Source organism: Pezoporus wallicus, unplaced genomic scaffold, assembly GCF_028554395.1.
Source record: "Pezoporus wallicus isolate ANWC-B61680 ecotype Strahan unplaced genomic scaffold, APGP_CSIRO_Pwel_v1 contig_7505, whole genome shotgun sequence".
In the NCBI taxonomy this organism is placed as follows: Eukaryota; Metazoa; Chordata; class Aves; order Psittaciformes; family Psittacidae; genus Pezoporus; species Pezoporus wallicus.
The window spans coordinates 1,930,515-1,938,870 of NW_026638908.1; the positions used below are offsets into that span (position 1 = coordinate 1,930,515).

General features: G+C 38.5%; 1 long non-coding RNA gene across 1 annotated transcript in view; it reads left to right on the plus strand.

The window, feature by feature from the left end:
* The window catches only part of LOC130601281 (uncharacterized), a 62,587-nt gene extending 54,777 nt beyond the window's left edge, over window positions 1-7,810 (plus strand). The window contains exon 3 of the long non-coding RNA XR_008972631.1: window positions 7,346-7,810. This is a non-coding gene — a long non-coding RNA (uncharacterized LOC130601281). The remainder of the gene's footprint in view (window positions 1-7,345) is intronic.
* The last annotated feature ends 546 nt before the right edge of the window (window positions 7,811-8,356 follow it).

Consider the following 8,356-nt stretch of genomic DNA (forward strand, 5'->3'; position numbering starts at 1 on the left):
CTTCCTTCTCAAGGACTCCTGAGCAGCAACCTGCATGCTGTACCAAAACCCATGCTGGGTAATGCTGTCCTGTTCTGTAGCCCAGAGGGACTGCAGTTTAAAATGAAAGATGACAGGGCTGAAGCTTAAGCTACCAGCTATTCAAATATTTATAAAAGGACAAGGGGGCTGAAGTTTTTGAGAGATTTCTATCAGAAGAGTATGAAAGAATAACAGTAGCTATGAGATTTAAGACATCTTTAATCCTATAGCTGTCCAAACCAGGACTGAAGTGCTTTTGAAATGTGTCTTTGCATTTTCTCTCTTCTTTTCCAAATGGTCACAGATCACCAAAAGGCTTAAAGCCATTTACATTTAGTCTCAAGACTCCCAATAGTTCAGTGTGAGTTTAAGAATTTCACTGATTGATTTGACATGAACTTGGGAGGCACTCTTAAATTCAACCAATGCCCAAAATTTTCACAGTTGTTATGGAACAGGAATCTGGAGAAACAGAACAAAACATGTTCTGGAATGGAAAATAGAAATATTGTTTGTTTTCATTCTGATGATTAAAGGTGGGTTTACTCTTTGTAGTTTGCCTTCTAAATAAAAAAAAAAATGTAATCTTAAAAAATAGCTCTGGTACTAGGTATTTTAATTAAATAATGTCAAAACTTTTTTTTTTTTTTCCTCAGAGAAATTTGTAAATGCACATTAGGGGAAATTTATGCTGCCCATGGTTATGCAAGAGAGGATTTGAATAAGAATTAGTTAAGATCAGCAAATTATACAAAATTCTCTGAAATGTTTTAACTCCTGAACTGTTGTTCCATGTTTAGTTAGCATTCAATTGCATGGCTGGTAGTCAAAGAGAGAATATAGAGATAATTGATCTTCCATATGTATCCTCTACAGTAACAGGAACAGAGTGCATTCCTTTGGCTTATGCAGAAGACATCCAAATAAGAAATCACTTTTTTTTTTTGTCTAATAATTTCTTCTCCAACTTTATTTTTGCAGTGTATTTTGTATTCTGTGCTCAGAGTGATTTTACTTTGAAAGAATTACATCTGAGCTACATGGGTGTGATTTACTGTGAATGAAGCCCGTTATAGATAATTAACTGTAGTGTATTATTGTAATTCTTCTTTTTTTTATTTAAGAGAAGTTTTTCCTCTCTTTCCCTAGGGTGTGTTCCATCTGCTCCAGGATAGGAGGTAGAAAGGGAAGCTATTTATTTTTCATGTTTTTAAAGGCACAGAGAGCGTTAGCTGGGTTCTACTGTTGTAAGACATTTTTTCCTGTACATTTCTCCCTGATATTGCTGAGGCATAATTGTTGTGGCCAAGGACAAGGTCACCCGGGAGATCAACAAGCCATTATAAAAGACTGAGGATCATGAGAATGGGCTAAAGAATTACCTGAGGCATGGACATCATTCCCCCAAAATCCCTTTTGAGACTACTGGCTGCTAGTGGGCAACCTGGAGCAGCATGTAGCCTTTCCTCTCCAAGCTCCATCCTCCCCTTTCTTTGGTATGACCAACTTGGAAGTATGCAAGTCATGGGTGACCTCTGAAACTTTGGAGCACTGCAAAAAGGGAGTGTGTTAAAGCATCTTTCTCAGAGGAGGGCTCTGCCTGCTGACTTGAGGGGGTTGCTGAGAAAACTGCAAGGCTTTTGCCTTTGCCTCAATAACAAACATCAGCTTCACTGAGTATGTTTTTAAGTGCATTGGTCTGAACAGAATTGGAAGGCCCTGGAAGACACAGCCCTGAGAGCTAATTTTGATACACTTTTCATACATTAGAAGCAGATATAAAACATTCCAAAATCTCTCTGGTGTGTTGGTTTCCTGCAGTTGATTTACAGGCTGTGACAGAAAATCCATTTCTGTTCCTGTAGATGCTAAATTCATTACCTTGCCACAGAATTCAGATTCTCCACTTCTCCTTGAACTTCAGCTTGTTGCTATGACGACCAGTGCCAGACAATATATTTTTTCTTCCCACTATTTTCCATTGGCACAGTTGCATATTGCAGTAAAAATAGTATCCTTTTGCAATATTAAAACAAAACCTTGAAAACACAAAAATCACTGTGTTTTATTACATGGGTTCCTCCTATACTGTGACTTGAGGCCATGCATATGCAGAATAAATCTGATTAATCACAATAAAATAAAAATCTCTATAAACTAACAGGACACATTTTGTCATAGCTGTACTCAAAAAGCCTTTTTTTTTTTTTTTTCCTTCTTTCAAGCCTTTCCACAGCTGGACATTTTGGGTTACACTAAAATGCTTTTGAAACAGCCACAAAGATTGCATTTTTCTTCAATAAATAACTGGTTATTCTTCCCTGTTTCAGATGTTGACTCCACTTACAGCTGTCAGATGTATTCAGGGATTAGCTTGCCGATAAATGTCCATGCAGTTTTAAGCTCATCGCTCATCTCTCTCTTTAAGTCTTGTTAAAATTCCAAACTGGTTTCTGAGGAGGGGGGTATCTGGTCTTTCCTGCAAGAAATCTAAGGAATGTCAGGAGGATGGAATTTTAATCAGTCAGTCAATAAATGGCCCTTGCTCTCCTGAGCAAGATAGAAGGCTGACAAAGTAAGAAGGCTGGCAAGTACTGCGAGGCAGGCATTGAAAACTGTTGCCTTGACATAAAGTGGGAGACCAGTCAGTGGATGAACTTAATTTTGGTATTATGCTGGTTGGCAGTGCCCTGGCCAAAACCAGAAGGAATTGTACAGACAGTTACACTGCAAAATGCCAATGTAAGAGAAGTGTTAAACTTACATTTTATTTTTTTTTTCTCCTCACATAGAGCATAGAATAATATTATCCTGCATTTACCTTTCCACATGTCTTCCATGACTGTTTAATCTTTCAGTTGGTTTTACTGCACCGTTCTTACTACAGTGTATAAGGGAGATAGAACTGCTAATAAATTGATTTTCTTGACAGCTCTCTGAGATGAAAGCATACTGCTATCCAGGCTTGTGAGAGCTACATAAGTGACATGAAAGTTAATGCTCAAACTGTATAGGACTAGTCATACAGTCTGAGAAGCCCATGGACTGATTTACAGAGTCCTTAGCTTTTCATGATCCAGGGGACAGACATTCCTTGACTGCAGTTACAGCTGTGAGTTCTCTAATACTAAAGATCTAACCTTTAAAGATTTAACCCTTTAAACCTAATTAAGAGCACAGCCCTGATTCATTCTCAGAATCATAGAATCATAGAATCAGTTAGGTTGGAAAAGATCTTTAAGATCATCATGTCCATCAAGGAATCCTGTAGGAAAATTGCAAGGTGATCATGCATTCAAAGTTCATACTAAAATGCATTAATAAAAGGAATGAATTGATGTCAGTGTATGCTGTTTAGTTCTAGGGTTTCCTATTTTTTTGAATATTTAAATATGGATCTGTAATATTACTGTAAGGCTTTGTTAATGGTTATCTCATTTTTATTTATTCAGGTAGTGTATTTAATCTGACTTACTCAGCATTGCTGAGCATTCTCATTTCAATAGTTATGCTATATCAGTTCTGTGCTTTCTGCAGAGATCTGTGCCCTATGTTTTGGTATCCTCCATCCAAGGAAACACTGGAGAAGACTTCTGTCTCTGCATGATCCTAGGTCCTGTTAGACATGCACTGGACTTTTTCCCTGCACATTTTCTTCACCCACTTAGCACTTTCTATTACAGTCAAACAGCTTGCTTCTCTGTGGTGGGATGATGGGATATTTCTCACCTACTACTTGATGTCCAAAAGCTAGACCTTTAAAGCTGAAACATGCCCACCCTTAGCAGTAGATGGGGAGAAATGCTGTCCTTCAGGATGACTTTTGTCTGAGATCTGAGGTAGAGTGAAACAAGAGTGAGGTCTCAGCTTTATATTTATCATTTTGTGTTTGCTAACAGCACCACTTTTTTTTTTTTTCCCTACGAGGTACAAGAGACCTCATTCTTTAGGGCACATTTAATGCTTCATAGATCCAGAATCTTTCATCTTGACCCTCTGTTACTTTTTATTACTCTATACAGATGCAAATACGTGTTTTTGTCATTTTTGCTCAGTCATTTGTGTACAAAGTTTGCATATGAAATGAAAATTATAAACTTTCCTGAAAAGACACAGCTCTAAGGCCTTTCCAGCACTTACATTTCACTATCAGTTATATTGCTCATTTTTACTCTATCATTACCCTGAAATTGGATGTGCCAGATTTTGACACTATACAGATAAATGCCAGACAGCGCAGAACATCTGGTTTCAATAACAACAGCAATAATTTCCAGTGTTTGTTTTCATAACGAAGGACCAGATTCCAGGAGCATTACTGGTGAGAAGAGCACTGAAAGTGAGAAGGGCATATAACTTATTACATATACAAAAACTATGTTAAAAGAACATTATTAAGGTTGTAAAGTCAAACACTTGAGGCTTAGGAAATGCCAGAATTAAGGTGGTCTGTGCAACTTTAATTTGACCTCGTCAATGTATGCCTCGAGACAGTCTTTAGTTACACGAATGTATATGATTTCTCTCCCAGACACCCGCCTTGGTCAGTGCGTAGAAAGTGTAAGTTGCCCATTTAAGGAACAGCTATGCAATACTTATTTTCCTTCTCATGTCTGGCATGTGATGCTTTTACTCTGCCTTGTACAAACTTTGCTCTGAATGAAAATTGGTTAATTTCCTCCCAGGCAGTTTTCTCGTGCTCAGCACTGCTGCAACTGAGAACTTTGTAGCATCATTTTTGAAGAAATCTGTGTTAATAAGTGTCAAGGCCCAGCAGGACTGCTTCTGCTGCTTGGAAGAGTGGGTGCCAAGGGCCTGACACTCATACTGAGGGTGTTTTGCTGCATCCCTGAAGCATATTTTGAATACCCATGAACCATTGGAGTGCATTAGGTGAAGGCACCTGCAGAACAACTTCCAGTTTAATCATACCCAAAGAAATCCAACCTCCATACCCCAGAAGGGCTCAAGAATGAAAACTGAAGCACGGTGAGTGAAGGTGGCTAGGAGATTTGCTTCAAAAACACACTGCAGATCAGAACTAAGAGGCTATGGTAGGCATACCCTGTGAGATGACCATCTGTTTTTCAGATGTAGGAACCACACACACAGAGGTTAAAGCAAAAAGCATCCACTGATTTTGGGTGCTGAATATGAGATACCAGGAATTTAGTCCCTTCAGACTTACCACTTCCAGCAGTTGCTGCTCTAATCCTCTCTCTGACAACGCCTTGCTGCAGCCACAGACCCTGTGGACCTGATATTTTCCTGTTTTAGCATTTCATCCCTGCTGTAATTCAAGCTGACCCTTCACTACACACTAGAATCAGTAAATCAGATAATCTACTTCTGTATTAGAAAACTACACACAGCCAGGGCAAGGGTCATAGCACAGCTTGTTTCCACATGGCTGAATTTTCTCCCTCCCTTGCAGCATTCCCAAAAAGCTGCATCTATATTGCTTGTTGGGTATATAGTTTTGCCCATGCATCCTCCAAGCTGTGACTGGACAGCTGTTCGTGTGTGAAGTATTTTCTCTTCTTTAGCCTGGATAATCATGCAGTTGCCATAGAACAGGGACTATAACTCTGTTTTCTTCCCTTACCAACATCACATTTCCCATATGTGGAGTATGAGCTCATATTTTTTTTCCATGTCCACAGAACTTGAAATAAATCCAGCTGTATATAGCCAGGAAATTCCAGCACTTGGTATTTCCATTTCCTTAAAACATTCTATTTGTTTTATCTGCATTTAATTTCAGCTGGAGGTTGGGGCTGACAAGTTGCTGATCTGTAAACTTTGCTTGGTTTCATCCCCAGAGCACCATGAACTTTCTGTATGAAGGACAGGCACACGCTCATAAATACCAATGCAGCTTGCTCCTTCACATGATGTGGGAATGTGGATTTTCTTGTCCAACCCTCTTACACATATCCCACTAGCACCCATGAAAGTAGAAGAAAATTACTTCTTTATAACTTAATCAGTGTTTTTTCTGCCACATTGCCCCAGAACAGTAAGACATCTGATACTACTTTGAGTTTGGACTTGACACTGGCCAATCAGTCAAATTTTCCAAATGTCCAGTATGAGGTATGCTGGTGTTTAACAGGCAGACGAAAATACCTATCCTGAAACAAATAAGTAGCACATATTATTAAATTATATTACTTCAGCTGTACTGAGCTGCTTTCTTAATCAAGTATCATAATGCCAAAATAATGACTAATAGACGATTGTTAGAAACACTTTCTTGTAGTGAACATGATGGAAGACATAAAGTCAATGAAAATCTTGCTGGTGTAGAAACCACAGCAATAAACCACAGCTGTATGTGTTTTTCATAGTGGATCATCATGCCATATGGATTTGTAATATATGACCTAGTTAGTCCAAACCTTGTCTATTGCTGTTATATATCATTTGTTATAAAGACACCAGACATCTTTGATTTCCCTTGTTGGGTTGAATCTGTTTCGTCTTTAGGTTATTGCTGCTTCAGTATCTATCTCATCCACCACCTTCCTGATTGTTTTTAATTTTCTTTCATTCTCTTTCTCAATATGCTATTCTCCAAGTGTTTTGAATTGTTTTATGTTGATGGCAATGTATCTTGCTGAGGGCACATTTATTGAAACATACTACTTAAGAACTAATTATAGGGTAGATTATATTTTTCTTTATAGCAAATGCACTTGACTATTTTAATTTCTTGGCAGAAAGAAATAATCAACAACCATCTTAAACACCATACTGTGTATATATTTGTGAGCTTAGTGAATGGATGCTAAGGTTCATGACCTTGCTTTAGTATCTCTTAGATAAGGAAAGGCCTTTAATCACTGTAGAAAAAAGAGCTTGCATATATGGTAACAGTAACAAGGAAGTAGCAGATTATTCAGAACTGTATTGTAAGAAAGATGTATATGAAAGAGTCTGTATAAGAGTTTAAAAACTTGGGCTAGTTCCCAATCTGATGTGAGTCTGTGTGTTATTATTGACTTAGTCAGAATTTACTAAGGTTTACTTCAGGAAATATGACCCAGATTGCACTGTTTCCTCATGTTGTTCTTATTTGTCTGCTCATTTTCCAGCTGATTATATGGGTGGGCTTTTCCAAGAAGGCAGACCTGCTAGAGACCAGGCAGGAGAAAGCAATACATTAACACCCCAGCTGAGAGCACTTGGAAGTTATTCCACAGGTTGAGACAAAGTTGTATGGCAAATGCAGACCACTAACACAGAGACTGGGGAAGACTTAACATCTTGTTTTCTGGTGGTTTACTCTAAGATTTACTTCTTTGCTTTTTTCATTATATAGCAAAGGAATCCCTCTTTTCTTGCCTGGACAACTTCATAAAGAAGATCCAGACATTTCCCTTGACTGCTATTCAGCCCATCCTTGGCAGCAGAAGGAGGTCTCAGCTCCACATAGGCAAAGAGCAGGAAGGCTAATAGTGAGAACATTCTGGACCTATAAGTGCCAGCATATTTTTACACAAACCAAATAGCTGGTACCCCATACTGTGGGTTTAATGTTTGCTATTTTCAACTTTCTCCATTTTGTTACAATGAAATAAGCGTCCCTACTATTTTTGGTCTATCTGGCTTTAATTTTCTCATAATCCTGGTTTCAAGAAATATGTAAGAAAAAAGGAAACCTGAAATTTTTCACCACAGTGTTTGTCTTTTAGGATTAGATTCAGACAACTTGTTTCAGGTATTAAGTTCAGATGTCTTAATGCCTGAAAAGGAGGCATCCAGCCTTGATGTATTAAGTTCAGTATACTTCCAATGGAGGCGTGTGCTCACCAGAGGGATAGGATACGGTAGTGTCAGGGTAGCTGCACCTCTCTGAAGCTCATGAAATTGAATCAGAGGTGTGCATTGCATGATTCCCATCAAATGTGATGCAGAGCACCAAATTTCATGGAAGGGTAGGTGTTTGCCTGCTGTGCTTCTGTTTCTTTTAAGTGGTTATGGGAAAAGCACAGGTCCTCCATGCCATGTCAACCAGTCTCGAGAAAAAACACAAGATCCCTCCATGCCACATCACTCAGTCATGAGAGAACTTTGGCAGGAGTGAGGCAACCTAACGACTCAGACAAGGCTGCTTTTATGCACTTGCAGGTGTCTAAGCTGAGGTATGCAGAGAATTTCATAGACTTAGCCTGGATCTTGTTTTCAGTCACATATCAAAATGTTAGCTGTGCCTAGTTAGCACATATCATACCAAAACCATGCCAAACATGGAAGCAATGGGAGTCCAAATAGGAGAATATCACCTCTTAAAACACATTAATAAAGTTTTCAAAAATAAAAATAAGTGGAA